The sequence below is a fragment of the Palaemon carinicauda genome, chromosome 1, assembly GCF_036898095.1.
Source record: "Palaemon carinicauda isolate YSFRI2023 chromosome 1, ASM3689809v2, whole genome shotgun sequence".
NCBI classification, from domain to species: Eukaryota; Metazoa; Arthropoda; class Malacostraca; order Decapoda; family Palaemonidae; genus Palaemon; species Palaemon carinicauda.
The window spans coordinates 333,085,374-333,102,042 of record NC_090725.1 but is presented as its reverse complement, the minus strand read 5'-3'; the positions used below and the strand labels follow the sequence as shown (position 1 = coordinate 333,102,042).

At 32.5% G+C, this 16,669-nt stretch overlaps 1 long non-coding RNA gene across 1 annotated transcript in view; it reads left to right on the top strand.

Annotated features, from left to right (window-relative positions):
• The window catches only part of LOC137658818 (uncharacterized), a 164,857-nt gene that overhangs the window by 140,454 nt on the left and 7,734 nt on the right, over positions 1–16,669 (top strand). The gene's annotated exons all lie outside the window — the stretch shown is intronic.

Here is a 16,669-nt window from a genome sequence, read left to right as displayed (position 1 = left end):
TTATTATTATTATTACTTGCTAAGCTACAACGCTAGTTGGAAAAAGCTGGATGTTATAAACCCAAGGGCTCCAATAGGGAAAAATAGCCCAGTGAGGAAAGGAAATAAGGAAAAAATAACTGAAGAGAACAAATTAACAATAAATCATTCTATTTATTATTATTATTATTATTATTATTATTACTATCCAAGCTACAACCCTAATTGGAAAAGCAAGATGCTATAAGCCCAGGGGCTCCAATAGGGAAAAATAGCCCAGTGAGGAAAGGAAATAAGGAAATAAATAACTGAAGAGAACAAATTAACAATAAATCATTCTATTTATTATTATTATTATTATTATTATTATTATTATTATTATTATTACTTGCTAAGCTACAACTCTAGTTGGAAAAAGCTGGATGTTATAAACCCAAGGGCTCCAACAGGGAAAACTACTCAGTGAGGAAAGAAAATAAAGAATTAAATAGAATAGTGTGCTCGAGTGTTTCCTTAAGTAAAAGAACTCTAACCAAAGACAGCGCAAGACTAAGGTATGGCTATGACACTACCCAAAAATGGAGTACAATGGCTTGAACTTCGAGGTTCCGACGCCAGATTTATGGCTTTCTCCGGAGCCTAAATACGTTTGCAATATGTTTCTCAAATAATATAGAATGAATATGACAAAGTTAAGCAAAAATCAATTGGAAAAATGTATTCACGTAATTTCTCTACGAAATTACAGTACATAAGTAGCACTTTAGTGTATTTCTAAAATGTCTAATTTCCTTCATAAAAAATGATTAAAGACTTATATTTACCAAATTTTAAATCAAGAGCTCAAAGTGTTGTAATTGAATCTTTAACATTAAGGGGTCGATTGCCTGATGCGCCCTCTCCAATTCCATTTATCAAAGGCGTCCTCTTCTCTCCATATCATCCTTCACCTTAACTCGCCATCTGATTCTATACCTCCCTCTTGATCTTCTCCCTCTTCCATTAAGGGGTCGGTTGCCTGATGCATCCTCTCCAATGCCTTCTATTAAAACATCCGGTTCCACAAAACCTCTTCTCTCCATATCATCCTTCACCTTATCTCGCCATCTACTTCTGTGCCTCCCTCTTAATCTTCTCCCTCTTACATTAAGGGGTCCGTTGCCCGATGCGCTCTCTCCCATGCCTTCGATCAAATGCATCCTCTTCCGCCAAACCTCTTCTCTCCATATCATCCTTCACCTTATCTCCCCATCTAATTCTCTGCTTCTTTCTTGATCTTCTCCCTCTTACATTAAGAGATCGGTTGCCTGATGCATCCTCTCCAATGCCGTCTATCAAAGGCATCCCCTTCCCCCAAACCTCTTTTCTCCATATCAGCCTTCACCTTAACTCGCCATCTAATTCTATACCTCCCTCTTGATCTTCTCTGCCTAACAGTTCCTCCCAAGCCCTCTCCACTCCCTCCCCACCATCCATCCTTTAACACGTGCAGAATACCTAAATGTAGGACTCTTAAAATTTCCCTTCTCGTTGTAACCCAAGATTGAGTGGCCGAGACTTGCGTTCTGAATTGCATCAGAATTTTTAAAGAAATTTTGTTAAGAGGAACACCATTCTAGAATTTCAAACATTTCAAGCGTACCACTACAGGAAAGGTAAAAGATCAAATATGTACAGTCCATGAATGCACTCCCTAATAGCATCACACGTACTCAAACAAAAGATCATACAACCTATATATATATATATATATATATATATATATATATATATATATATATATATATATATATATAATTGTTCATTTTTTCTCTTGTAGTTTATTTCCTTTCCTCACAGGGCTATTTTTCCACTACTGGAGCCCTTGGGCTTACAGCATCCTGCTTTTCAAACTAGGGTTGTAGCTTAGCCCATTAATAATAATAATAATAATAATAATAATAATAATAATAATAATTATATTAATAATTGTATTAATTATAATTATCATAATACTAATAATATTGATAATAATTACATTAATAATAATAATAATAATAATAATAATAATAATAATAATAATAATAATTATAATTATAATTACAAAAATAATAATAATAATAATAATAATAATAATAACAATAATAATAATAATAATATTTACAACAACAACAATAATAATAATAATAATAATAATAATAATAATCATAATAATAAAAAGGCTTATACCAAACCATTTATCATCACTTGGATCTAAAAACATTCAATTTAATATGAAAAAAAAAGAGTATTTTAAAGTACCCAATTCTTCCCATTTATAGTATATTTTACAATTGTCTCCTCGCTGCTCCAAAGTGGTATGTCCTCAGCATGCCGTCCCCCAAGGGGGGCATACATTTGAATTTTTCAGCGATAAAGGCGAACATTCCCTTTTATACGGATAGGAGGCCTGTAGGAATCCTTCTCTAAAGAACCACATATTCTACCACGATCTATCTTGAATGTTGTTATTGAAAACAGCTCTTCTATGAGAAGGATACTCCAACAATAAACCATTGTTCTCTAGTGTTGCGTAGTGACATAGCCTCTTTACAATGGTTTTCCTCTGTCTTGGGTTAGAGTTCTCTTGCTTGAGGTACACTCGGGCACACTATTCTATCTAATTTCTATTCCTCTTATTTTCAAGTTTGTATAGTTAATAGGATACTCCAACATTAAACCATTGTTCTCTAGTGTTTTGTAGTGACATAGTCTCTTTACAATGGTTTTCCACTGTCTTGGGTTAGAGTTCTCTTGCTTGAGGGTATACTCAGGCACACTATTCTATCTAGTTTCTATTCCTCTTGTTATTTTCATGTTTTTTATAGTTTATATATGAAATATTTATATTAATGTCGTTATTGTTCATAAAATTTTTGTAGTTTTTCCCTATTTCCTTTCCTAACTGGGTTATTTTCCCTGTTGGAGCCCTTGGGCTTATAGCATCCTGCTTTTCCTACTAGGGTTGTAGCTTAGCAAGTAATAATAATAATAATACTTTTTTTTTCACAGTTGCTGATACATGATAATGCAGTATACTTTAAGTGTCATATGACATAGGTATACATATTCATACAGAAAATCATGTAAAAAAATCTTTTGGAAAAAAATCTTTTTGAAGAGAAAGGTTATAAAATTATTTACAGCTTATATACATTAAAAATATTATGTTTTCTTGTTGTAGTGTTTTGTGTATCCATGTTGAAGCAAACAACATACTGTATTTATATATATATATATATATATATATATATATATATATATATATATATATATATACATATATATATATATATATATATATATATATATATATGTATATATATATATTTATATATATTTCTATATATATATATATATATATATATATATATATATGTATATATATATTTATATATATTTCTATATATATTTATATATATATATATATATATATATATATATATATATAAAGCATATAAGTGTGTGTGCATTTCAATACACAAACGTATATATATATACACACAATATATATATATATATATATATTGTATATAGCCTATATATATATATATATATATATATATATATATATATATATATATGTATATATATATATATATACATATATATATATATATATATATAAATATATATATAAGCATATAGGTGTGTGTGCATTTAAATATACAAATGTACATACACATACACACAATATATATACGCACATATATATTATACGAATACATATATGTAAGTAATACTTGACTCTTATTTACATAACACACTATATTAAGCCAGATGATAAAATCTACGGAATATAAAACCACAATTTGGTCCGGCCCCTCATCGATTATTTTGAACTTCTTCATTCTATCCTGTCTCAGGGGGCATTGCTTGTTGAGGGAGAGCCACCCACCCTCTCTCTCTCTCTCTCTCTCTCTCTCTCTCTCTCTCTCTCTCTCTCTCTCTCTGTGGTCAACCTTTCCCAAGTATAGCACCAGAAACCCAATATTACTTCCCAAACGTCCACTGGATTAAGTGAATTACCAAAAAACCGTATTTTCTCCTTCTGTCTGTCTGTCTGTCCCGTATTTTCTCCTGTCTGTCTGTCTGTCCCGTATTTTCTCCTGTCTGTCTGTCTGTCCCGTATTTTCTCCTTCTGTCTGTCTGTCTGTTCCGTATTTTCTCCTAATGTCTGTCTGTCTGTCCCGTATTTTCTCCTGTCTGTCTGTCTGTCCCGTATTTTCTCCTTCTGTCTGTCTGTCTGTCCCGTATTTGCTCCTGTCTGTCTGTCTGTCTGTCCCGTATTTTCTCCTTCTGTCTGTCTGTCTGTCCCGTATTTTCTCCTTCTGTCTGTCTGTCTGTCCCGTATTTTCTCCTTCTGTCTGTCTGTCTGTCCCGTATTTTCTCCTGTCTGTCTGTCTGTCCCGTATTTTCTCCTTCTGTCTGTCTGTCCCGTATTTTCTCCTGTCTGTCTGTCTGTCCCGTATTTTCTCCTTCTGTCTGTCTGTCTGTCCCGTATTTTCTCCTTTTGTCTGTCTGTCTGTCGTGAAATACCTTTATACCCCAGAGGAAAATAGAAATAAGATTCTGAGGAATTAAACCCCAAAGGTTTAAAGGCCGCTCATGAATGGCAGAGGCAAGGGACAGTGACATTGCCCTATCAAGCAGTACAATGCCCTAGAAACAGACAGTATGACATATGATCAGCGCCCAAGCCCCATCTCCATCCAAGCTATGCCCAAGAAAGGCCAGGTAATGGCTGCTGATGACTCAGCAGGTAAGCCTATAGACTCCCCTAAACCCCTAATCCTTAGCTCACAAGGATGGTGAGGTTGCAGCGAGCAAACGAACTAATGAGTTTGAGCGGGACTCGAACCCCAGTCTGGCGATCACTAGGCAAGGACGCTACCACCAGGTCACCACCTATATATATATATATATATATATATATATATATATATATATGTATGTATATATACACACTCATATATAAATATATATATATATATATATATATATATATATATATATATATTGTAATAGTCGAGTTTATTATCAGTTATCATAATTATGACGTCTTCTCTCTCTTCACATTATTACCTATAGTACAGTCACTAGACATTGTTAAAGAAGGGGAATGAAGAGAAAACGATGTATTAACGAACTAAGAAAGTTTTTCTGACTTAGACTGGTACAGAAAGATCATAAACAGACTTGTGTGAAAGCTTATGTCTGAGGCCTCAGTTCTGCAGTGTACTAGTAACGGCTGATGATGATGAAGACAGACTGTGCACTCCATAAAACCTTACACGCATTAAAAGCCATATCTAGGAGGACACTCCAAAATCAAACCGTTGTTCTTTAGTCTTGGGTAGTGCCATAGCATCTGTACCATGGTCTTCCACTGTCTTGGGTTAGAGTTCTCTTGCTCGAGGGTACACTCGGGCACGCTGTTATATCTTATTTCTCTTTTATAGTTTGTGGGTTGGCCAGGGCACCAACCACCCGTTGAGATACTACCGCTAGTGAGTTATGGGGTCCTCTGACTGGCTAGACAGTACTACATTGGATCCTTCTCTCTGGTTACGGTTCATTTTCCCTTTGCCTACACATACACCGAATAGTCTGGGCCATTCTTTACATACTCTCCTCTGTTCCCATACATCTGACAAAACTGAGACTACCCAACAATTCTTCTTCACCCAAAGTGTTACTGTACTGTCATTGTTCAGTGGTTACTTTCCTCTAGGTAAGGGTAGAAGAGACTCTTTAGCTATGGTAAGCAGCTCCTCTAAGAGAAGGACACTCCAAAATCAAACATTTGTTCTCCATTCTTAGGTAGTGTCATAGCCTCTTTAACATGATTTTCAACTGTCTTGGATTAGAGTTCTCTTGCTTGAGGGTACACTTCTCTTCCTCTAGTCTTTTAGAAGTTTTTATAGTTTATATATGATGGATCTATTTAATGTTGCTGTTCTTAAAATGTTTTAGTTTTTGTTTATTACGTCTCTTGTAGATTATTTATTTCCTTGTTTCCTTTCCTCACTGGACTATTTTCCCCTGTTGTAGCCCTTGGGCTTCTAGCATCTTGCTTTTCCAACTTGGGTTATAGCTTAGCAAGTAATAATAATAATAATAATAATAATAATAATAATAATAATAACAATAATAATAATAACAAATGCAGCCGTCACTAGTCCACTGCAGGTCAAAGGCCTCAGACGTATAAATTCATGTCTGGGGTTTAGCCAGTTTTCATCACCACGCTGGCCAGTGCGGATTGGTGATGGTGGGAGATTTTTGTCTGATCGCTCACAGCTAAATAAACTATAATGAATTATTTTTAGTGAGGCAGATTTGCACGGACTCGCAGGGGTGCCCTTTTAGCTCGGAAAAGTTTCCTAATAGCTGATTGGTCGGAAGTATTTTTGTCCGACCAATCACCTATTAGGAAACATTTCCGAGCTAAAAGGGCACCTCTGCGAGTCGGTGCAATTCTGCCTCACTAAAAAGAATTGACTGTAGTACGGGGGCCCTGACTATACATGAAATCCTACTGAAACAGACTTTACACGAAATCCTACAGAAATAAACATTACACGAAATCATACAGAAATAAACTTTACACGAAATCATACAGAAACAAACTTTACACGAAATCATACAGAAACAAACTTTACACGAAATCATACAGAAATAAACTTTACACGAAATCCTACAGAAATAAACTTTACACGAAATCATACAGAAATAATCTTTACACAAAATCCTACAGAAATAACCTTTACACGAAATCCTACAGAAATAAACTTTACACGAAATCCTACAGAAATAAACTTTACACGAGATCATACAGAAATAAACTTTACACGAAATCCTACAGAAATAAACTTTACACGAGATCATACAGAAATAAACTTTACACGAAATCCTACAGAAATAAACTTTACACGAAATCATACTGAAATAAACTTTACACGAAATCCTACAGAAATAAACTTTACACGAAATCCTACAGAAATAATCTTTACACAAAATCCTACAGAAATAACCTTTACACGAAATCCTACAGAAATAAACTTTACACGAAATCATACTGAAATAAACTTTACACGAAATCCTACAGAAATAAACTTTACACGAAATCCTACAGAAATAAACTTTACACGAAATCATACAGAAATAAACTTTACACGAGATCATACAGAAATAAACTTTACACGAAATCATACTGAAATAAACTTTACACGAAATCCTACAGAAATAAACTTTACACGAAATCATACAGAAATAAACTTTACACGAGATCATACAGAAATAAGCTTTACACGAAATCCTACAGAAATAAACTTTACACGAAATCCTACAGAAATAAACTTTACACGAAATCCTACAGAAATAAACTTTACACGAGATCATACAGAAATAAACTTTACACGAAATCCTACAGAAATAAACTTTACACGAGATCATACAGAAATAAACTTTACACGAAATCCTACAGAAATAACCTTTACACGAAATCCTACAGAAATAAACTTTACACGAAATCCTACAGAAATAAACTTTACACGAAATCCTACAGAAATAAACTTTACACGAAATCATACAGAAACAAACTTTACACGAAATCATACAGAAACAAACTTTACACGAAATCATACAGAAATAAACTTTACACGAAATCCTACAGAAATAAACTTTACACGAAATCATACAGAAATAATCTTTACACAAAATCCTACAGAAATAAACTTTACACGAAATCCTACAGAAATAAACTTTACACGAGATCATACAGAAATGAACTTTACACGAAATCCTACAGAAATAAACTTTACACGAAATCATACAGAAATAAACTTTACACGAAATCCTACAGAAATAAACTTTACACGAAATCCTACAGAAATAAACTTTACACGAGATCATACAGAAATAAACTTTACACGAAATCCTACAGAAATAAACTTTACACGAGATCATACTGAAATAAACTTTACACGAAATCCTACAGAAATAAACTTTACACGAAATCATACTGAAATAAACTTTACACGAAATCCTACAGAAATAAACTTTACACGAAATCCTACAGAAATAATCTTTACACAAAATCCTACAGAAATAACCTTTACACGAAATCCTACAGAAATAAACTTTACACGAGATCATACAGAAATAAACTTTACACGAAATCATACAGAAATAAACTTTACACGAGATCATACAGAAATAAACTTTACACGAAATCCTACAGAAATAAACTTTACACGAAATCATACTGAAATAAACTTTACACGAAATCCTACAGAAATAAACTTTACACGAAATCCTACAGAAATAATCTTTACACAAAATCCTACAGAAATAACCTTTACACGAAATCCTACAGAAATAAACTTTACACGAGATCATACAGAAATAAACTTTACACGAAATCCTACAGAAACAAACTTTACACGAAATCATACAGAAATAAACTTTACACGAAATCCTACAGAAATAAACTTTACACGAGATCATACAGAAATAAACTTTACACGAAATCCTACAGAAATAACCTTTACACGAAATCCTACAGAAATAAACTTTACACGAGATCATACAGAAATAAACTTTACACGAAATCCTACAGAAATAAACTTTACACGAAATCATACTGAAATAAACTTTACACGAAATCCTACAGAAATAAACTTTACACGAAATCCTACAGAAATAAACTTTACACGAAATCATACAGAAATAAACTTTACACGAGATCATACAGAAATAAACTTTACACGAAATCATACTGAAATAAACTTTACACGAAATCCTACAGAAATAAACTTTACACGAAATCATACAGAAATAAACTTTACACGAGATCATACAGAAATAAGCTTTACACGTAATCATACAGAAATAAACTTTACACGAAATCATACTGAAATAAACTTTACACGAAATCCTACAGAAATAAACTTTACACGAAATCCTACAGAAATAAACTTTACATGAAATCAGTTATCAGTCCGATTCACAACGCCGGAATTCCAGCAAGTTCTTTAAATATTTCCAAGCATCAAGTTAAGAAAAAAAAGTGAGAAAGACTAAAAGTTTAGAGAGAGAGAGAGAGAGAGAGAGAGAGAGAGAGAGAGAGAGAGAGAGAGAGAGAGAGAGAGAGAGAGAGAGAGAGATAAGTACACTGGGAAGACTTTTGGCGTGATAAGAACATGGAAGTTTATGGAGGAAAAAGGTTTTCGACTTTTCAAGCCAACGTCTTCAATGCGAAGGCGAACCTCATAATGTCAAACTTTTTGCCCGCAAAGCTAAAATGCCCAAAAGGGTTATTATTAGTATCAAGTATATATATATATATATATATATATATATATATATATATATATATATATATATATATACATACAGTATATATATATATATATATACAGTACGTACATATATATATATATATATGTATATATGTATATATATATATATATATATATATATATATATATACATACGTACATATATATATATATATATATATATATATATATATATATATTTATATATATACATACGTACATATATATATATATATATATATATATATATATATATATATATATATATATATAATGTATGTATATATATATATACACACACACACACACACACACACATATATATATATATATATATATATATATATATATATATATATATATATATATATATGATAAAGCAAACTATTAACACACTACAGAGAGAAAACGTAGGAATGCAAAGATGAAATTCCTTGGCTGGACAATGATTTATGACAATTTCTCAAGGATCTTAACCACAAACACATTAAATTTATCCCTCCAAACACGCCCCGGGCAAAGAATATTGAAGTGGGCGGCCCTGACCTAATAAAATATCCATCATAATAACTTATTCCATTCTTGAAATGTGTTTTACCTTGTGCATAGAACGTACTTACTAGCACGCTACAGAGGGGAATGAACGTACTTACTAGCATGCTGCTGAGGAGAAAGAACGTACTTACTAGCACGCTGAAGAGGAGAAAGAACGTACCTAATAGCACGGTGTTGAGGAGAAAGAACGTGCTTACTAGCACGCTCCTGAGGGGAAAGAACGTACCTAATAGCACGCTGTTAAGGGGAACGAACGTACCTAATAGACCTGCTGGGGGGAACGAACGTACCTAACCACATTACTGAGGGGGAAAGAATATGAAGATGAGGAATCTCTGTTCCCAGCAGTTGCGTTGATAAAGAGGTCGTTGACCGAGACTTGAAGTTTAAAGAGATTCTAGTAGAAATAACTCAAAACTTTAAGGTTTAAAGGTCACTCATGAGTAGCCGAAGCAAGGGACAATGACAAACTAGTAGGATAATGCCCTAAAGAGCGCCTAAGTCCCCTTTGCACTCTAGTTAGGACCAGGGAGGGCCAGGCAATGACTGTTGATGACTCAGTAGTATATATAGGTTTCCTCAACCATCCTTAGCTCGCAAGGATGGTGAGGTTGCAGATAGTAAAAGAAACTATCGACCTTGAGCTGGACTCGAACCCCAGTCAAGGAGATAACCAGGCTGGGATGTTTCCAATAGGCCACCACAATCTGTTCTCCGTTTCTGTTTTTCCTCCTTGTATTGCACCTCGTCTGTTTAGCTTTTATATGTGTAAAATTATTTACAATAAGCTAAGCTCTCTCTCTCTCTCTCTCTCTCTCTCTCTCTCTCTCTCTCTCTCTCTCTCTCTCTCTCTCTCTCTCTCTCTCTCGCTGATTGATACTGGACAACTGCAATCAGTAAAAGTGCAAAGGGTAGAGTAATGCTCTTCATGCTGGAATGAGAAAGTGTAAATATATCTATGTTTAGGTAACAATTCTTAATGGTGAGTCTTTCATATTGTTATAACTCAAAATGTTTATATATTTTTGATCGAAGACATAAGAAAGCATTTTGCCCAAGATGTTTTCTCATAATATATTGGATATAAGTAAAGAAAAATACACGTGGCATAATACAACGACACAATGGTGTAGATGTATCCAGTAAGCTGTAGTAAAATGTTTACCTTCGTAGTGTATTACGTCAGTGAGTTGTTATTTATAACTTTCATTCATGGGTTGAAGTCCTTCCACTGAGTAATACAATTATCATCATTACTTGCTAAGCTACAACACTAGTTGGAAAAGCAGGATGCTATAAGCCCAGGGGCCCAAACAGGGAAAATAGCCCAGTGAGGAAAGAAAATAAGGAAAAATCAATTTTAAGACAAGTAAAAACTTAAAAATAAATATTTCCTATATAAACTATAAAAAATTTAAATAAAACAAGAGGAAGAGAAATTAGATAGAATAGTGTGCCCGAATGTACCCTCAAGCAAGAGAACTCTAACCCAAGACAATGGAAGACCATGGTACCGAGGCTATGGCATTACCCAAGACTGGAGAACAATAGTTTGTTTTTGGAGTGTCCTTCTCCTAGAAGAGCTGCTTACCATAGCTAAAGTCTCTTCTACCCTTACCAAGAGGAAAGTGGCCACTGAACAATTACAGTGCAGTAGTTAACACAAAAATAATACTCTTGTGTTGGAAATTTCCACAATGCATCAGGGAAAGAATGTACTTATACTTTCCAACTATTTACATTCATCTACCCTTCATATTCCTCTTTACTGTTTCATCTTATATACCTTCCATTTCATATCAACGCGTCTTTTAATTCTATTTAATAGAAGACTCGAATATTTTTCGTGTCTCTTGTGGCTATGTTCCTTCTTATAAAGTAACATCTGTAGTATGTACAACCATTAGCCTTCCTCTATCCAAAGTTATATTCACAACCAATTCTTTTATCTCATAACTACAACTACACTTGCAATGTCCACGGCTTTTCTTATCCCCCTATTCGTTGAGACGTTAAAGAACCCTGAAGAAATAGCACAAACTAGTCCGAGACCTACTTATGTACCAAAGCCGACATTTATATAAAAACTTTCCCAAAATCCTTAACTATTCGCCTTTTACATCCTATATCCTGAAAGGGTTTTGTGTTGCAACTCTGTTGGACTTTTTAGCTTTTAGTTTGACCAAATACTGACATACTGACTTTTCTCTTTACTCAAGTGTCTGATATGAGTATTTTCTAATAAACACTTTGTTCATGTCGCCCCTTTTCATATGTTTAAACCTACGATACTCCCCCTTATGAGAAATTATATATATATATATATATATATATATATATATATATATATATATATATATATATATATATATTCACAATTTTCATATTATCATACACATCCTACATTTGTATCAGACACTTCATATTTTAATTATAACAGATATGCACATACACATGCATACAGACACACACACACACACACACACACACATATATATATATATATATATATATATATATATATATATATCTTCCTTGACACCATGGGAAACAGAGAGAGAGAGAGAGAGAGAGAGAGAGAGAGAGAGAGATTTACACACATATATATATACGCACAAAAACGTATATTCATATACGCACGGGAAAGGCTATATATACTAAGATTGCGAAAGCACACAGAAAGCCAATTAACTCGATTGTTAGTCCAGCACTCAACGCCTACAATTGTCCGAGAATTTTTTGACTGGGTCATTTTCATTCCCTTTTTATTTTCAGTTTTTTTTTTTTTTTTTTTTTTTTTTTTTTTTGCACGATATCAGATTCGAGAATATGATATGTCTAATAGTCTATAATATGAACTAAATCAATTGACATAATATAAAGTTTATATTAAGTCATTTGATTTAGTTTGGAAAGGGAAATATCATCATCATCATCATCATCATCATCATCATCATCATCATCATGATTATTATTATTATTATTATTATCATTATTACTTGCCCGGCTACAACCCTAGCTAAAAAAGTAGGATGCTATAGGCCCAAGGACTCCAACAGAAAAATAGCCCAGTGAGAAAATTAAATAAGGAAATAAATAAACCAAAGAGAAGTAATTAACATAGAAAGTATTTTAAGAACAGTATGAACATTAAAATAAATCATATATATGTATGTATATGTATATATATATATATATATATATATATATATATATATATATATACATATATACATGTATATCTATATATATATATATATATATATATATATATATATATATATATATATATATATATATACATATACATACATATATATATATACATATAAATATATCTATATATATATATATATATATATATATATATATATATATATTATGCATGTAAACCTTCAATTACTTTATAAATATTCTTATTACCTTCTAGTGCCTGCAAAATAAAAACATACTCAGCCTAAATATACTGAGAATTATTACAATAAATATTCAAACTTCATTTTAGACTAGAATAGGGAGCTTCGCGTTTAGTAGGGCGTGGCATATGAACGGGATTCATCTCTCTCTCTCTCTCTCTCTCTCTCTCTCTCTCTCTCTCTCTCTCTCTCTCTCTCTCTCTCTCTCTCGCTCAGTGAAAGCTAACCAATTTTCCTTTAAGGGGCTATATCAATTATCCAATATGTACAAAAAAGGCAATACGGATCATAATTTCTCATTACTATAGTGTCAGCTTTATCGACAAAGCATAATCTTTGATTCTTGACTTGCAAAGCTAATTCCATATATGTGAGGTGCAAGAGCTAGGCATGAAACAATCTTGCACTAACGTGTTTATATAGTGATTTCGCTGTAAACTTTAGGTAACATCAGCAGAATCGAGAAAAGATGTTTTTGAATTTACACAATGTTTCACTAACGTGTTTATATAGTGATTTCCTGCAAACTTTAGGTAACATCAGCAGAATGAAGAAATTTTTTTTTTTGAATTTACACAATGTTGCACTAACGTGTTTATATATTGATTTCCCTGCAAGTTTTAGGTAACATCAGCAGAATCGAGAAAAGATGTTTTTGAATTGACACAATGTTGCACTAACGTATTTATATAGTGATTTCCCTGTAAACTTTAGGTAACATCAGCAGAATCAAGAAAAGATGTTTTTGAATTTACACAATGTTGCACTAACGAATTTATACAATAGTTTCCCTGCAAGCTTTAGGTAACATCAGCAGAATCAAGAAAAGATGTTTTTGAATTTACACAATGTTGCACTAACGTGTTTATATATTGATTTCCCTGCAAGCTTGGTAACATCAGCAGAATCGAGAAAAGATGTTTTTGAATTTACACAATGTTGCACTAACGTGTTTATATAGTGATTTTCCTGCAAACTTTAGGTAACATCAGCAGAATCGAGAAAAGATGTTTTTGAATTTACACAATGTTGCACTAACGTGTTTATATAGTGATTTCCCTGCAAGCTTTAGGTAACATCAGCAGAATCGAGAAAAGATGTTTTTGAATTTACACAATGTTGCACTAACGTGTTTATATATTGAATTCCCTGCAAGCTTGGTAACATCAGCAGAATCAAGAAAAGATGTTTTTGAATTTACACAATGTTGCACTAACGTGTTTATATAATGATTTCCCTGCAAGCTTTAGGTAACACCAGCAAAATCGAGAAAAGATGTTTTTGAATTTACACATGTTTCACTAACGTGTTTATATGGTGATTTCCCTGCAAACTTTAGGTAACATCAGCAGAATCGAGAAAAGGTGTTTTTTAATTTACACAATGTTGCACTAACGTGTTTATATAGTGATTTCCCTGCAAGCTTGGTAACATCAGCAGAATCAAGAAAGGCTAATTTTGAATTTACACAATGTTGCACTAACGCGTTTATATAGTGATTTCCCTGCAAACTTTAGGTAACATCAGCAGAATCAAGAAAAGCTGATTTTGAATTTACACAATGTTTCACTAACGAATTTACATAGTTATTTCCCTGCAAACTTTAGGTAACATCAGCAGAATTAAGAAAAGATGTTGGTAAGATGTTTTTGAATTTACACACTGCAAACTTTAGGTAACCTCAGCAGAATCAAGAAAAGATGTTTTTGAATTGACACAATGTTGCACTAACGTGTTTATATAGTGATTTCCCTGCAAACTTTAGGTAACATCATCAGAATCGAGAAAAGATGTTTTTGAATTTACGTAATGAATACAATTCCAGGTAGGCTGGGTAAAGTTCACAACAAACTAGATGAAATAACGAAGTAATGTCAAGATTTGCCCACCCTATGGTAATTACATTAAAGAAAGGGTTTAGTAATACGAGATTTAGTCTATTTTGTATGTTAAGTTCAGCAATAAGAGATTTACACTATTTTACATGTAAAGTTACCCATAAAATCAGTTTTGTTGGTACGCCAAACCTAAAACTATCACGTAGAAAAAAAAATGAGTTACTTTTCCTAGTTATTCATTGTTCTGGGAAATAATGTGGCATATAAAATGTTGTATTATAAACAATATTCATATTGATATTCTTTACATAACCTAAAATGATAGATGTTACTCAATGGCATCGTTTATATATACGTGTTTGATTAAGGGATAGTCACCGAGGGTGCCAAAACCTTCCTTGTGAGGTGGAACAAGTAAAACGTAAACAAAACTAAGTTAGCCTATTTTAGCTTCGTTCCGTTCTTTTAAAACACGGTAATCTATGCTAACAATGTAAACCAATTTAAGATAATTGTTAATAACATCAATAACATTAGATAACAACAATACGAAATAAGTAGAATGTAAACAAAACTAAGTTAGCCTATTTTAGCTTCGTTCCATTTTTTAAAACACGGTAATCTATGCTAACAATGTACAACCAATTTAAGATAATTGTAAATAACATCAATAACATTAGATAACATCAATACGAAATATTGATATGACTACCACTAATCAAATTTAGAAAAACGTAAACAAAACTAAGTTAGCCTATTTTAGCTTCGTTCCGTTCTTTTAAAACACGGTAATCTTTGCTAACAATGTAAACCAAATTAAGATAATTGTAAATAACATCAATAACATTAGATAACAATAATACGAAATATTGATATGACTACCACTAATGAAATTAGGAAGGGTGGAAACCAATCTTACCTTCTAAGAAAAGTTTGAAATTGAGATTGATGTAATTTCGGGGCTGTACGTTTAATTGGGCATTGTTTTCTTCTGTTCTTGTTGCAGTTAAAAACCATGTAAGTTCACAATTAAGGATACGGTGTACTTATACAAGCTCCCCTGATTCATCTCGTTAAAATTGACGTACTTTATAAGGAAAAAAAATTTCACTTCACTTGTAAACATAAACATTGCGCGCAACCAACTAGTCAATTGAGTTTCCATGTTATCATTATGGATTACTTTAATAATATTTCTCCTTATTTTCGTAATTATAATAAATTTTACTATTAAGAATATAATTTCCAGTCATAATCTTGAGCGTGAATATTTTTCTTCAATTAGATAACTTTCACTTCACTTTACGTAAACATAAACATTACGTGAAACCAACTAGTCAATTGAGTTTCCATCTTATCATTATGGATTACTTTAATAATATTTCTCCTTATTTTCATAATTATAATAAAATTTATTATTAAGAATATAATTTCCAGTCATAATCTTGAGCGTGAATATTTTTCTTCAGTTATATAACTTTCACTTCACTTTACGTAAACATAAACATTGCGCGCAACT